Source organism: Gopherus evgoodei, chromosome 4 (assembly GCF_007399415.2).
Source record: "Gopherus evgoodei ecotype Sinaloan lineage chromosome 4, rGopEvg1_v1.p, whole genome shotgun sequence".
Classification (NCBI taxonomy): Eukaryota; Metazoa; Chordata; order Testudines; family Testudinidae; genus Gopherus; species Gopherus evgoodei.
The window spans coordinates 103,950,986-103,967,326 of record NC_044325.1 but is presented as its reverse complement, the minus strand read 5'-3'; the positions used below and the strand labels follow the sequence as shown (position 1 = coordinate 103,967,326).

General features: G+C 40.5%; 1 protein-coding gene across 10 annotated transcripts in view; it reads right to left on the bottom strand.

The window, feature by feature from the left end:
* The window catches only part of ST5 (suppression of tumorigenicity 5), a 299,630-nt gene that overhangs the window by 195,091 nt on the left and 88,198 nt on the right, over nucleotides 1–16,341 (bottom strand). The gene's annotated exons all lie outside the window — the stretch shown is intronic.

The window sequence follows — 16,341 nt, the reverse complement described above, 5'->3', positions numbered from 1 at the left end:
TTTTTTGACCCCAATCATAGTGTTATAGCGGGGTTTCACTGTACTATTACTCCAGTTTACAAGGCCATCCAGATCTTCCTGTAGGATATCCCAGTCCCTCTCTGTATTGGCAATACCGCCCAGCTTTGTGTCATCCGAAAACTTTATTGGCACATTCCCATTTTTGTGCCAAGGTCAGTAATAAAAAGATTAAATAAGATTGGTCCCAAAACGGATCCCTGAGGAATTCTGCTAGTAATCTCCTTCCAGCCTGACAGTTCACCTTTCAGTATGACCCGCTGTAGTCTCCTCTTTAACCAGTTCCTTATCCACCTTTCAATTTTCATACTGATCACTATCTTTTCCAATTTAGCTAATAATTCCCCATATGGAACCATATCAAATGCCTTACTGAAATCAAGGTAAATTAGATCCACTGCATTTCCTTTGTCTAAAATAACCTGTTACCTTCTCAAAGAAGGAGATCAGGTTGGTTTGGCACAATCTACTTTTTGTAAAACCATTTTGTATTTTGTCCCAATTACCATTGACCTCAATGCCGTAAATTACTTTCTCCTTCAAAATTTTTTTCCAAGATCTTGCATACTGCAGATGTCAAACTAACTGGCCTGTAGTTACCCGGATCACTTCTTTTTTCCTTTCTTAAAAATAGAAAGTATGTTAGCAATTCTCCAGTCATACGGTACAACCCCTGAGTTTACAGATTCATTAACAATTCTTGCTAATGGGCTTGCAATTTCATGTGCCAGTTCCTTTAATATTCTTGGATGAAGGTTATCTGGGCCCCCCAATTTAGTCCCATTAAACTGTTTGAATTTGGCTTCTACCTCCGATGTGGTAATATCTACCTAAATATCCTCGTTCCCATTTGCCATCCGATCATTATCCCTAAGATCCTCATTAAAGACTGAGGCAAAGTACCATGTCACCCTTACTTCTGCGCTGCTGCTGGTGTTCAGAGCTGGGCTCCCAGCCAGCAGCTGCCACTTTCCGGCCAAAAAGCTCTGAAGGCAGCGCTGCTGCCAGCAGCAACACAGAAGTAAGGGTGGCAATACTAGGCCTCCCCCCCCACACACACACACACTCTAACCTTGAAGTCCCACACTCACACAATTCCCTTTTGGGTCAGGAACCCTACGGTTACAACACCATGAAATTTCAGATTTAAATAGCTGAAATCATGAAATTTAGGATTTTAAAAATCCTTTGAGCATAAAATTGACCAAAATGGACTGTGAATTTGATAGGGCCCTATCTATAAACACACCCTACTGAGGTCACCTTCATTCCAAGTGAAGCGTTGAGTTCAGGCATCCTGGATCAGATTTCAGAACTCAATAGATGCAGCAACAATAAAGGACTTTTGATTTACAAAATCACTTAAAGTCATACAAACTTGTCACCCCAAAAGCTCATTCAGCTCAGGCATAACTGTGCAAACATTTCATTACACTTCTCCACCTTGTGAATTTCAAGTTTAATGTGCTCAGCTTCCTCTATCACATCAGCAAATTATGGCTCATAGTTGTAAAGGTTCTTGATGCATGATGCCTAAATAAACTCTTTCCCAGTAATGGGACTGTACATTATTTTCCATGAACTTTATCATGGAACATATTGCTAATACCACTGGTCTGAATCCTGAAGTTCCCTTTTTCCTAAAATCACTGGAGTTTTGTCTGAAGAAGTAAGGATGAAAAGGCCCAACACAGCTTCCACTTGAAAACAAGGAGAGTTTGGCCATCTGGATTTCAGGACAGGACCACAGGCTATTAAACCACACAAGCAGCAAAAGGAAACAGAGGACACCTGTCAGGTATTGTAAATTTATGGTACCTTGTATTTTAATCCCAGTGTAGGGGGCATTTTTTCCTAGAAATAATATTTATAGATCTGGAGTTACTATTAATAATTCATTTAACTGATTTGAAATTAGGGAGTCTATTGAGTGCTTTTGTTAATGCTAATAGTATATTTTTCATTGAAAATAAAATATTAATATGACAACATTAAACATTTTCCCCCAATAAGTATTTGATAAACATCTCCTTTTCTGTCCATTTTCTGCATATTCCCTAACAGTCAAGGAAGACAGATTCTCTTAGGCTTATATTTCATGGTGAGCAGAATGTCCCTTAAAAGGATCACAAGATGGACCTTCAGATGATGACGACGACATCATGATGTACTTTCCATAACTCCACAGTTTTCAAAGTGGAGAAGGAAGATGCAAACTAGAGGAAGGATCATCCAGTGATTAGGCTGCTAGCCTGGAATTTTGGAGATCAGTGTTCAGTTCTCTCCACCGACTTCCTGTGTAACCTGGGGCAAATCCCTTAGTCTCTGTGCCTCAGTTCCCCATCAGTATAATGAGAATAATAGCACTGTCCTATCTCACAGGGTGTTGTAAGAATAACTACACTGAAGATTTTGAGGTGCTCAGATGCTACTGTATTGGAGGCCAGGCTAAAACAGACAGAAATTAAGGAAATACAAACAAAAACATGAGCCCTGTGTAATTAATTCTTTCCAATAGATTCAGAATATTCAACATTTGGGAAATAAGTTTGAAAAGTCTAATTTGAAGAGCAGTTCCTAATGACAACAGTGAATTCTACAAGCATAAGAAGAAGCCAGGAAGTGGGGATGAAAATTTAAAAGTTGATTCTGAACAAAGTCTTTGCTCAGATTGGCCCAGTAACCCAAATCTCTGCCTCAGAATGATGAGAGCTATTCTAACATTTGTCCTTGCTCAGGGCTGGTTGCTGAAGATCCCATACTAACATGGTGGGGGAAAGTAAGGGAAGTGAGATAAGGTCTTCTCTAAGTAGCTTTCAGAATGAACCATATACATGGCTGTAGAAACTCTAGCACATCTACTTCCTATGGGCACAGCAGACGGATAGTCCTGGTTGATCTGCCTGACTAGCTTCCAAAGCACGTGCCACAAACCGTTTTCTACAGACCGCTTCTAAAATAAGCTCTTACATTCTGTGCAGTTCTCTTTAGAAGCTCATCAACATTTTTAGACTTGGTTGCATCACACTTTCCCTCTAATCTAAATCCCTTTAATATTTCCCTACAATGTGGGTCAATCACCGCATTTGAGCTACTTACAATGTTCTATTTTCTTTGTGAATTCAAACAAAAAAAAATCACACTTCTCCTCTCTAGAAACATGAACGGAGCCTTTCAAGTCACGTGTACTCCAGAAGAATCTACTGTACCATTTTCTCTTATTAAACAAAAAGTATATTTAGACAGCAAGGCTTCCCAGCCAAAATAGCTCGGTGTGCTGGGAATGGCATAAGAAGAAAAACTGTGTTCCATTATTCACTAACAAGCAAAAAGGAATGTGAATCCCCCATCACCATCAGACATTGCTTAGGGCACTAACAAGGCTCCAACATCACTATCTACCCTAGGCTGCTCTATGCGTGCCCTCGGTGTTGGTAAGTCCCACAAGTTTTCCTTCTCTGGCTAGTGTTTGGCAGAGAGATTATTTCAGTCAGTCCCTTTTATGTGTTTCTCCAGCTGCCCAATGGCATGACTGCCAAGGCAGATGCTCTGGCTTCATTATTAACTGGTATCCCAGATATTTCTATCCTTTTTTCTGGATACTACCAATAAAGGGTTGTTACACACTGATTAATCTCAGCATTTGTTATAAATTAGTTTAATTTAATATCTAGCATTTTTCTAAGGGATTTGCTTTCAAATTCATTTAGACAGTCTGTACTTTTGGTGGATTTCCACCTTTCCCATTCATATGTTAAGACAGAAAAAGCAATTGAGTTGAAGATTTATAGTTTGGACAAATAACCATGTAAACTAACTATCTTAGCAATACAAATTTATTTAGTATGTGAATTTAGAAAATCTTTAAAAGGGAAACTGTACCAAATAGATTTAATCACTGCTCCGTGTTTTAAAATGAGCATATTAAGGATTAGTTCATAAACTTGTTCATTTTTGTAATTTAGCTGAATTACATAATAAACTTTCAAAGCTAGGTTACTTCAAAAACATCCCACATGCTTTAATACTTGGCTTTCAATATTCCCTCCTACAGATTTCCTCATGTTTTTACCATTTTGAGCTCTATCAAAGGAGTCAGAGCTAAAGGTGGCAATGGACCAAAGTCTCCAGCTGAAATTGGAAGAGGCAGGTGAGCTTTTTGCATGCTGCAAAGCTGAAATGAGAATAATTAATGCCATTTTCTGCAAAATTCCACTGAGCAGTGTCATAATTTGTACTCACTGAAACAGCATAACCTAAAACATAATTGGGCAAACTCTTTTCTCAGTCATACTGGACTAAATCCAGAGTAATTCAGCTGACCTCAGTAGAATTAGTTTGGATTTATACTGGTAAAACAAAGCAGAATTTGGGCAAAATCCTATTAGATACTAGGCTGCAGGTTGGTGACATCCTGAGGGATCCAGGCAAATTTCTGCTCTCTGTTCCACTCTGCAGATCGGTTATATTGTTGTGGCTTCCATGCTGTGGACTGGTTGAATCCTGGTTTCTTATTTGCCCCTCAGATAATCCACAGTGAGAATCTGGGCATAGAATTTTGTCCTAGGTTTAGAATGACTGATTTATAAATATCCCAGAGAGAAAAGAGAGAGTTTCTGCCTAAACTGTATCTCCTCGGGGCACACATTGCATACACATTAAAAGAAACAGCTATTTTAAAGCATTCATACAATCAGCTGCTCACTAAGATAAAAGTACATATTCACTACACCCCAGGAAATGCCTCATCATCTGCTAGTAGTTACGGAGCAAGATCCACAAGAAACACAGTGTAATGCAGACTTCTGAACCACAATACTTAGTACAGAATTTATGTAAAAAGCCAAAGGGGCAGTGGGCCCTGTGAAGACCAACTGGCATGTGTGTAATTTAGCTGTTGTGTATGGTATCTCACTTTTGTTACTGTTACAGAACAATGGAAGAAAACTCAGCCTGGCACCAGTATTCTTCTTCATAGAGAACTGCATGGAGAAAATGGGATGCCTAGATCCATATTCTTACCAAACATTTACACTCAGCTACATTCACTCCCACAATCAAAGTGAAATTTACCCTTATGAGTTGTGTGTGCAATGTGTTCCCCAGCCAAACACAGATAGAACATGCTGTATCCCATTTATCGCTCTCTTTTAAAAAAAAAAATTATTATTTTCAGCTACTTTATTCAAATGTCATTACATTCGTGGCCATCAGTCATGTGAGCTGCATGGATTTTGCATTATTCCAACATTCTAATGCTTCTCTTACTTCCTTAACACCTGGGAATTCTGATTCAAATGAGTTTGGTTAGACCATGAAATGATTGTGCAACACTGCAGCTCTGTGTGGTTTTCTCTCTTTAATTTTGCTCTGATGTTGACCTTCACCCTTAATTCAAGGCATAAAATCATCAACAAGAAGAAATTCCCCCCCTCCAATTTACAGCTAAGTGCATTACAGGGGAGTTTATGCCTTCCTCTGAAGCATCTGTCACGGCTACAGTTGAAACATTGGTCTTGTTGTGATACATAGTAATTCCTGTGTTCAGCATTCCCAAAATCTTTTAAAACAATTTAAAGAATTTTTCCTTTTTTTCCCCAGAAACTTGATATTTTTACTCATAGCTTGGCTAGATTCTCAGCTGGCTTCAGTGAACCTACACTGATTTACACCAGCTGAGAGCCTAGACCTTATATGCAAGTTTAATCCCGGGAGATGGGAGAACATATTTTTCCAGCTGGATAAACATTATCAATCATGTAATTTGAGACCACTGCTTGAAATTTAAAAAGTTAATTAATTTTGTATTAGGAGCTGCAAGTCCTATATTTCTAACATGCAGACCGTTGATTTGGAGCCTTTTACAGGAATAGCTAACTATTTTGTATGCAATGCTAAGCCACTCCTCTTGCAAATAACATAATGGCAACAGCCAATGAATTAGCACCATTCATTCCCTCTTCCCATATTGCTTAGCATTTCAAACTATCATGAAATAATGCTGTCATTGAACATCAGCATTAATATTTGTGGATCAGAAAAGTCACACATGCGTGATTAAAAGAGAATCAACCTGTAACGTAGAATGACTTCTTCCAATGGAGAAAGTTAAACCCATCATTAGCGTATGTGGCTTTACGAATTCCTGAGTTTTAACTTGAAATACAAGACCCATGCAATCCCTCAACACTATCTAATAGATTGGTTTGCTTTTCTCAACATCAATACAGCAATCAAAAGAAATCTAAACAAATGTTTTATGTGTGAAGAATTATGCGCAGGCCAGCTGAGATCAAGCTCCCATTGTGCAAAGCACTGTACATACACATAGTAAGTCTCTGCCCCCCAAAATTTATAATCTAAATAGAAAAGCAAGAGGAGAAAAACAAACACTGATTGGTGGAATAACCTGCCCCAGTTCACATGGTAGGTCAGCAACAGGGCAGGAATAGAACCCAGGGCTCATGACTCCCAGCCCAGCGCCCTGTCCACTAGACCACATTGCCTCTGCCTAACATCAAGGACAACAGACACAGATAACAGAGATGACAATGACGTGAGACAGATTATAAACACTTTGTGGCAAGGACTTTGTTATATATGTGACTATTATAATGGAACCCCCAATTCTTGACTGGGGCCTCTGGGTGATAATGTAATACAAATATTAAATGATAATAATGTCACAAAATGTATATGAAAAGTTAAATGTAAACGCATCTAATGCAAAAATCAGTGTAATTATGCGATAGAAAATGATCTAATGAAATTATATACTGCAAGCCAATGGAGTTCAAAGAAATTCCGTTGCCTGCTGCCCAAGAGAAAGTCCAGCTATAGTCATTAGGAGTAAGGAAAAACGGATCTGACTGGGACTGGTGTTGAATTCATTTCTCCAGGACAGTGGCTATCATCCATCACGGGCATGGAATTTGCTCTTGAAATCTCACTATTGTTCTATGTAAACCAGCAAAGCAAGTGGAATGATAACAAACATTGCTGTATTAAACTCCAGATGCCCTATAAGGATTTCTAGTAAAAACTGGCACTCGGCTTCAGTTTATATTTGTGGTTGAGGGAGTAAAGAGCTTCCCATTTTTCTGCATCTATGGTAGACTGTTAATGTGTCTGGTAGGATTTTATGGGGGATAGTTCAATGTCCTATTGAGACAAGAGTCAATATACACAAATACAAAAAGGCACTCCATATGCTTTTGCACTAAGTAACGACAAAAATCAGTGTTATACACTGGATAGCAGAAGGGATCCCATAAAGACCACAGGTATTTACAGGAATGTGTGTGTTCAAGATTCATAACTTTTAAGGCCAGAAGAGACCATGGTACACTTTTAGTCTAACTTCCCAAATAACACAGGCCATATATCATTTCAACAAGCAATGCCTGTATCAAGCCCCTGGGAGAGGTTCGTGCTAGATGGACTCACAAAAGTGAGGTACCCTAATATGAAAGTCTACCTCATCAGCACAAGTAACTGAGCTAAACTATTAGCATCACCTTTGTTGGAAAGATTCTTCATGGTCAGGGTCAGCTCCAAGGTTTTTTGCTGCCTCAAGCAGAAAAAAAAAAAAAAAAGCTGCGATCTCGATCAACTCTACTGGCGCTGCTTCAGTCTTTGGCAGCAATTTGGCGGCTGGTCCTTTGCTCCAAGAAGGAGTGAGGGATCCGCCGCCGAATTGCCGTTGAAGAGACAAACGTGCTGCCCCTCTCAGTTGGCTGCCCTGAGCACCTGCTTGCTGGGCCAGTGCCTGGAGCCGGCCCTGTTCATGGTGTCTGAAACAAGCTTCACCATTGATCTAGGATCTAATATAACTCAGCTGTTCCAAAGTACCCATCAATATAGTATCTCTAGGTACTGTATACAACATTAATTAATAATGGCACCACTTTGAGTTCTGGAACGACTCCATTCCCCACCCTCCTATATCTTTGCCATTGCCCTGAATGAGGTCATTTTAGGTGGTTGTCTATTTCCAGGCCAAACGCAGCTGGTCTACTTTTCTCCCTCCATCATCGCTGAGAAAAAGCTTGTGCACAGCTATTAAGTCTTGCATTGTGCTGCAAATGCAGCAGGATCATTCCCCACTTAAAAGCACAGATTTGTATCTCAGCCTTAGAGAGTATGGTAATTAACCCCCCCTCCCCCATTAGCTGCCAGGACATGCATGTGTCCCAGCAGCAATATTCCACGACATTCATTGAAATGACTAGAACTCCTGAACATATATGGTCAATCTCACCATGCAGAAGAAGGTGGAACAAAGAAAACTGTATTCAAGCAATGACGAAGGCCTTGGCTACACTGGCGCTTTACAGCGCTGCAACTTTCTCGCTCAGGAATGTGAAAAAACACACACCCCTGAGTGCAGCAAGTTACAGCGCTGTAAAGCGCCAGTGTAAACAGCGCCCCAGCGCTGGGAGCGCGGCTCCCAGCGCTGCAAGCTAATCCCCTCAGGGGGGTTGGAGTACCTGCAGCGCTGGGAGAGCTCTCTCCCAGCGCTGGCGCCACGACCACACTCGCACTTCAAAGCACTGCCGCGGGAGCGCTCCCGCAGCAGCGATTTGGAGCTTTGAGTGTAGCCAAGCCCGAAGACAATATCAGCCCTTCGATTTGTGAAGGGACTGCTTTTCAAACTCCCACTGTATCCTACAAATCCAGGAGCAGCCAACATAAATCTATGGGCCAGATGCAGTCCACAGAGTTCTGTAGTTCAGCCCAAGGCCCTTTCATATTTAATGGAGAGGTGCAGCTCACTGAGACAACAGCTACCAGCATGCAATGCTCCATTTTGACGCATGTTGGGACCTGAAAGCTCTATAAATCAAACTTCTGTATTAAAGACAAGGACAGCTACAATCTGCTCCATTTAATGCAAATTAAATGCTGCCCTTGAGTTCTTGCCAGGTTATGAGTATAATCTTCAACTGGGCAAAATTTAGCTGCCACACCCATATCCCTTCACAAACTCTATCTGAAGTTTCCTCCATGGCCCCCTTTTGTACAGCTGTGGGCCAGATCCTCAGCTGATGTAAATTGGTATAGATCTATTGAGCTTGACTGAGCCACATCAATTTACGTCTGTCGAAGATCTGGCCCAATATATGCACGTACTGTAGGCCAATTTTTCAAAATCAGCTGCCTAAATTGCACCTACAAATCCCACATTTGATCATGCACAATTCAGCATCTACTTTTGAAATAGGGGCCTCTAACGTCTCTGCTTTCACTCTGAAGTTCGAGAGAGACCCATAGAAATTAATGTGACTTTTTGTTTTTATTATCTATTAAATAAGAAAAGAAAAGAAATCAGGTAGTTGTGTGTTTGAAAACTGACCTCTGGAGAAATGGTAGGAAGAGAGACAGATAAGTACGAACTTAGAACATAATTTATCATTGCTCTGCAAAATTTACAGGAACATAGCAGCATCTCTCCAAATAAAGCATGAGAAAGTAAAGAACAGGTTAAAGGTTGTGGCTAACAGCTGTAAAATCACATATAAAACTTTTCTGCATAAGCTTTTCTATTTATGTTAAGTATTGCATCTAATACTTTTCCTTTGTCAATGTTACAGTGTAAGCCATCTGAGAGATTTAAAAGCAAAGGGTTTTCAGCAGTGGATAAAACCACAAAAAGTTTAACTGACAGCAGGTTTTCTTTACTTCTAAGCATATATTTCTCAGCTGTTGCTTCTCTAAGTAGTGGCTAGAAAAGCTTCTAAACTTCCGCACAGAGCTCCCACATTTCCAAATATATACTGCTGAAACAGATTTTTGTTTGTTTGGTAGGTAAATATGATGCGTGACCGGGTCAGGCCAGATGGTGACAGGAGAGTGTTAGAAGGCAGATATATTAGTCCCAGATTAAGTAGATCCCTTTTCCATGGGTAAGGTAACAGGGGCAGTTCCAGAACAAGCAGGAACTTATTGGAACCAATTAAGGCAGGCACGCTAATTAGGAAACCTGGAGCCAATTAAGAAGAAACTGCTAGAATCAGTTAGGACAGGCTGGCTAATCAGGGCACCTGAGTTTAAAAAAGAACCTCATTTCAGTATGTAGTGTGCATGTGAGGAGCTGGGAGCAAGAGGCACTAGGAGCTGAGAGTGGGAAGGTGTATTGCTGGAGGATTGAAGAGTACAAGCATCAGACACCAGGAGAAAGGTCCAGGGGTGAGAATAAAAAAGGTGGGAAGTAGCCCAGGGAGATGTAGATGTTGCGTAGCTGTACCAGGAAGCACCCTAGACAGCTGCAGTCCACAAGGCCCTGGGCTGGAACCTGAAGTAGAGGGCAGGACTGGGTTCCCCCCCAAACCTCCCAACTCCTGATCAGACGCAGGAGGAATTGACCTGGACTGTGGGTTCTACCACAAGAGAAGGTCTCTGGCTGTTCCCTGACCCACATGGTGAATCTCTGAGGTGAACAAATCCGTCAAGAAGTGCAGGACCCACCAAGATAGAGGAGGAACTTTGTCACAGATGTTATTCCCTTTAGTTAATTCAAAAGAACATGTAAATAATAATACTTTACATTTACTGCATATGGTACCTTTCATCTAAACATTGCATAGTGCTTTTTTACCAGCTAATATTAATTAAGCCACAAAACACCCCTGTGAGGTAGTCAAATAGAATTATCACCATTTTACAGATGACTAATCTAAGGCACAGAACATTTAAATAACTTGCCCAATGTCACATAGCAAGACAGAGAATGGAAGTCGGGAGATAGGACTCCCACTACACATCTGTTCTAAGCACTGGTCAATACCTCCCAGCAGTCAAATACATAGCTTTTCAGTATCTAAAATATATACAAAATGGTAACACGTGTCTTGCGGTAGCACATTCAGTTTTCCTTCTGTGCCATCAAACATCTGTAAACTATCTGCAGTGTGATAGATTTTATATTTGAACAATTTTAGGGAATAGGGGAGTGATTGCTTATAAAATATATTCTTATATACATTGGAAATAACACAATCCCAAACTGCATACTAAAGCTGAAATACAATCCTAAAGCTATGCTTCCATTCATAATCTGTTCCATTTGAACACGTCTGGAATGAATTTTATCCTTGTGTTGGACCAGGGAACCACAGTTTATTAAAGCACTGTACTTTTCAGTTTCAAAACTATATCCCTAATATTTTTGCCTGTCAAATCCAATGAGATTAGCAGACCTCTCATCTGGGATTGTCCATGAACAGAAAAATAGAGCAGAACCTGATGGCCTGTAGACACAATGAAATAAAACTCTGGTATGTATTCCATTATCAAAGAAAAAAATCCAGTACACATACTTCCAAGCCGGTGCAGTTTAAACCGTGAAAGGAAGCAGCATGGTCTATTGATTAGAGCATGGAAGTGGGAGTCAGGATTCAACTGTATTCCTGGCTTTGCCACAAACTCATTGTGAGACTGTAGGCAAGTCACTTAACCTTCTGTTTCCCCATATGTAATATCAGTAAAACACTACCTGCCTACTTTACATAAAGGGTTAATGCATTTTGCATTCCATGGCTGAGAGGTAATATAAATGCAAGATATTATTAAAACATTATGTCTTAGATTTTCAGAGCCATCCAGGATATCTGGCTACCCAGCTGGCATTAAAATTAATGGGGAACTGGGCATCCAATCCCTTATGTGGCTTTGAAAATATCAGCCCATAGATTTAAAATTCATTTTTCAGTCTCGCCATTTTTCTACCACAAATCTTAAAATGCTCCATTGTTGATGCTGACAAGGCCAAGCAAACAGTGCCCACTTATATCAGAGCTGACAGCATTTCCAACACACCACAATCTGCAGAGCAAGATGACAGGAGGGTGTGAAGTGATGACACGAAAGCTAAGAGAGGTGTAAAAAACAGTTAGCTTTTTGACTAGCATACTAGGGATATCAATTTGTGTTAGAACACAAATATTAGGACTGCAGCTTATCACCATGGTTCTTCAGTTATAGGATTAAATCTAGAATAATGAACTCAGACTTACTATTCAATTGCTGCTTCCCTTTTTAAATATGCATTTCTCACTTCTCTAATTCTTAACATCTTCCAAAGAACTCAGTATGCTTTTTGCTCACGCAAATGACTGGAATACCCCCCTAGAGTATGGCTTCTGGGCATTCTATTTCAATAGCACTTTGGTAAATGGAAATGTAGAGCTAGATCCTTAGCCAGCATTAACTCTACTGAAGTTACCCCAAATGAGGATCATCCTTACAGTATGTTATTTTTCTTTGATAAAATAATCAATACAAAAACCCCACGCAAGTAAAAGCGTGCCACCTGATATATTCTGCTATGAGAAAAACCACCAAAAACACTTCCATTGCTTAACAGGAGCCCTTTATTCATTCATTATGCTTCATCCAGTAACCTGCCCAGTGAGTTACTCTAGATTCCATCATGTCTTCAACCGAGCGAGCAAAATGCAGAATTTCCTGTAGGAAATTCCAAGTTTTTAACCATTGGTTTTGTCCCAGATTGTGACATATAGCTGATATTTTGAAAAAAATTGTCACTAAAAATGGAAATTCTGAAAAAATTTGATTTGGAAAAATCAAAATATGTAGCTTCAACATTTGAATTCAACACTGAGGACTTGTATTCTCTGTGGCTGACATAAGAAATATTTTTACATTTATAATTAAATATAATCATAACAGAAATAACGACCTAGAAAGACCTTCACCTCATTCCGTTTCATAACGGCTACAGCCCAAAGTGTGTTCTTATTCATGATTCACACACCTTCCTTGATTGCCACTTGTTCTAGAGATTATGCCAAAAGACACCTGAGATAGGATCTGTGAAGCATTCATTTAGGAAGGTTTAATCACTCAGTAAAAACACTAAAGAATCCTGTGGCACCTTATAGACTAACAGACGTTTTGGAGCATGAGCTTTCGTGGGTGAATACCCACTTCCTCAGATGCATGTAGTGGAAATTTCCAGGGGCAGGTATATGTATGCTAGCAAGCAAGCTAGAGATAACGAGGTCAGTTCAATCAGGGTATGCCTGCCCCTGGAAATTTCCACTACATGCATCTGAGGAAGTGGGTATTCACCCACGAAAGCTCATGCTCCAAAACGTCTGTTAGTCTATAAGGTGCCACAGGATTCTTTGCTTCTTTTACAGATCCAGACTAACACGGCTACCCCTCTAATAAAAACACTGTTTTCTTTTCTTTCTAGGTTCCACTTTCATCCCTATTATTCTTATTTGTTTCTCCCCAACTCTACACAGCTCTTTCCTACAAGGCCCTTTTGTCTCTGTGCCCACTCTATAATTAAAGAGAACTGAATGAGATTTCCTTCCCATTAGTCAACACTGCCCCTGCATTGACCAGAGAGAGGCTGAAGACAGATAACCCAGGCATAGGCAACCGATGGCATGGGTGCCAAGAGCGGCATGTGAGCTGATTTTCAGTGACACTCTCACTCCCTGGGTCCTGGCCATTGGTCCGGGGGGCTCTGCATTTTAATTTCATTTTAAAAACCTTATTTACTTTACATACAACAATATTTTAGTTATATATTATAGACTTACAGAAAGAGACCTTCTAAAAACATTAAAATTTATTACCGGCACGCGAAACCTTAAATTAGAGTGAATAAATGAAGACTCGGCACACCACTTCTGAAAGGTTGCTGACCCCAGTCTAATCATTGGTAGGGCCCTACCAAATTAATGGCCATGAAAAACGTGTCAGACTGTGAACTCTCATCTCCCCCTGTGAAATCTCATCTTGTGTGTGCTTTTACCTGTCACTATACAGATTTCCTGGGGGAGACCAGCATTTCTCAAATTGGGGGTCCTGACCCAAAAGGGAGTTGCAGGGGGTTGCAAGGTTATTTTAGGGGAGTTAAGAGTATTGCCACCTTTACGTCTGCACTGCCCTCACACCTCCCAATCAGCTGTTTTGTGGTGTGCAGGAGGCTCTGGGTGGGAGCGGGGAGGAGCAAGGGCACTGCAGGCTCAGGGGAGGGGGCAGAAAGGGGTGGAGTGGGGGCAGAACCTGTGGCAGAGCACACTGAAGCATCCCCCAGCATACTGGAAAGTTGGCACCTGTAGCTCCAGCCCCGGAGTCGGTGCCTATACAAGGAGCCACATATTAACTTCTGAAGAGCCACAGGTTGGCCACCCCGTTCTAGACTTATGGAAAGCAGAATTGGACACAGTATTCCAGCAGTGGTCGCATTGGTGCCACATATAACCTCTCTGCACCTACTCAAAGATTCCGGTTTATGCATCCAGTATCACTTTTGCTCTTTTGGCCACAGCGTTGCACTGGCAACTCATGTTCAGCTGATTATCCACCATGAGCCTCAAGTCTTTTTCAGGCACTGATTCCCAGGATAGATTCTCCCATTCTGTAACCATGGCCTTCATATTTTGTCCACATTTACATGTGGCCATATTAAAATGTATATTGTTGCTTGCTGTTTACCAAGCAATTTAGTAATCCCCCACACACATACACACCTTGCACAACCCCTTGTTGAGTGGTATTAATTCAATTACCCTCTTTCAATTATTTATTAATCAAGTCCTGTATCAGCAGCTTATTAGCACTTCTGCAATCCCACAATCACAGGTGTTACTCAGGGTGCATTAAGACTCAGTCAGTCAGGTTTTCAAAGGCATTAGATGCTTAAAGATGCAGATATTTTTAGGTACCTAACTCCCATTTAATTCAATGGAGTTAGGTACTTATGTGCTTTTGAAAATACTATTAAGTGACTATCTGCATCTTTACGCACCTAAATACCTTTGAAAATCTAACTCCTTGTGCTTATTCACGGGGTAATGCTGACTTTAAACTAATCCCTCTAATGTATGTGTTCTGCAGTTCACACAGCCTTAAGGGATATTTTTTGCTGTAAATGTGCTGTCATTTTGTTTACCCTCTTCTCAGGCTTCTCTAGAACAGGCTCAAGCTATGTTCCAAACAGTCAAAAAATTTAAAACAAAACCCCTATTGAGCAGCTTGGACAGCAGTAGTTCCAAATTATTTTAGGCCGTGTGACCCTGCCTAGTTCAATTGAAACCTGCTCTTTGTTGAAGTGGATGAGACTTCTTTTCTGAAACAATTTTCTGGCATCACTGAAGTAAAAATGAAAACCACTTGAGCATGCCAAACACTCAGTCCTGCTGGACTCATTTGTCCAATGTTGGTTTATAAAAATCAGCCAGCCACATTCTGTCCTTAACTTTACCTGTGCAAATATTGGGTACTAACCCCAACAAATCCTGACTGAATGACATTAAGATAAAAGCATATTCATTCCTAGCAGTTGCATGCACCTGCCCACTATGGGTCTGATCCAAAGCTCTTTGACGTCAACGATGGCCTTTTGTGTTAACTTCAGTGGGCTTTGAATCAGGCTCTCTAATGTATGTATTGCTTCACTAGCTGGGGCACAGTTATGCAGACCTTACTTGGACAAACTTCCATTGGAGCAAAGACTGCAGATTCAGAAATTAAGTTGTATCAAAAACAGACAAGTGCCTGGCACTCAGACTCTGGCCAGCTTTAGCCAGCTGCCAGAATTGAAGTTATCCTACTGCTTAATTTCAAGCAGAAATCAAAACTAACTACATAAGGCTGCTGCTCATTATTAACAACAATTTAGTTTCTCTGCAAAGTACCTGTCTATCTCATTTTTATCCCATTACAGTGCTAAGCTATGCCGAACATCAGACCTATACAATTTAGATCTTAAGGCCTTCTGGGAAAACAGAGTTTGGCTTTACAGAAAACATTAGCACTGACAATTATACAAAGGCATATCACAGGACTCCAGGCCAAATTCTGCCCTTTATTTTCTTTACTATGGATTTCAGTGCGGTTGGCTTCAATGGGATGGCACAGGGTGGAGGTGAGGGCAGAATTCAACCCTTTGCTTTTCTATAATGCTAAAATTGCATATCACACATTCTTTCGACAACCGCTAATCATTCTCATCATCTCTGAAATCAATCTGTTTTTGCTAGATCCTTTTGGAGTTAGGGTGACTAGAACTGGACACAGTATTCCAGACGAGGGTGAAGTGACATTATAATAATTCTAGTATTATTCTCCATCCCATTCCTTATGCAGCCTAATATTTTGTTTGTTTTCTTGTCTTCTACTGCTCATTAGCCACAAGTGTTCTTTGGATTGTGCACAACGACACCCAGCCCTCTCTTCCTGAATTAATACATTAGCAGATTTCATAAATACAAATCTAGCAAGTTTTTAACTAGCTGATCTTCATAATGATTTAGGGCCCAATACCAGGGGGTGCTAAACCAG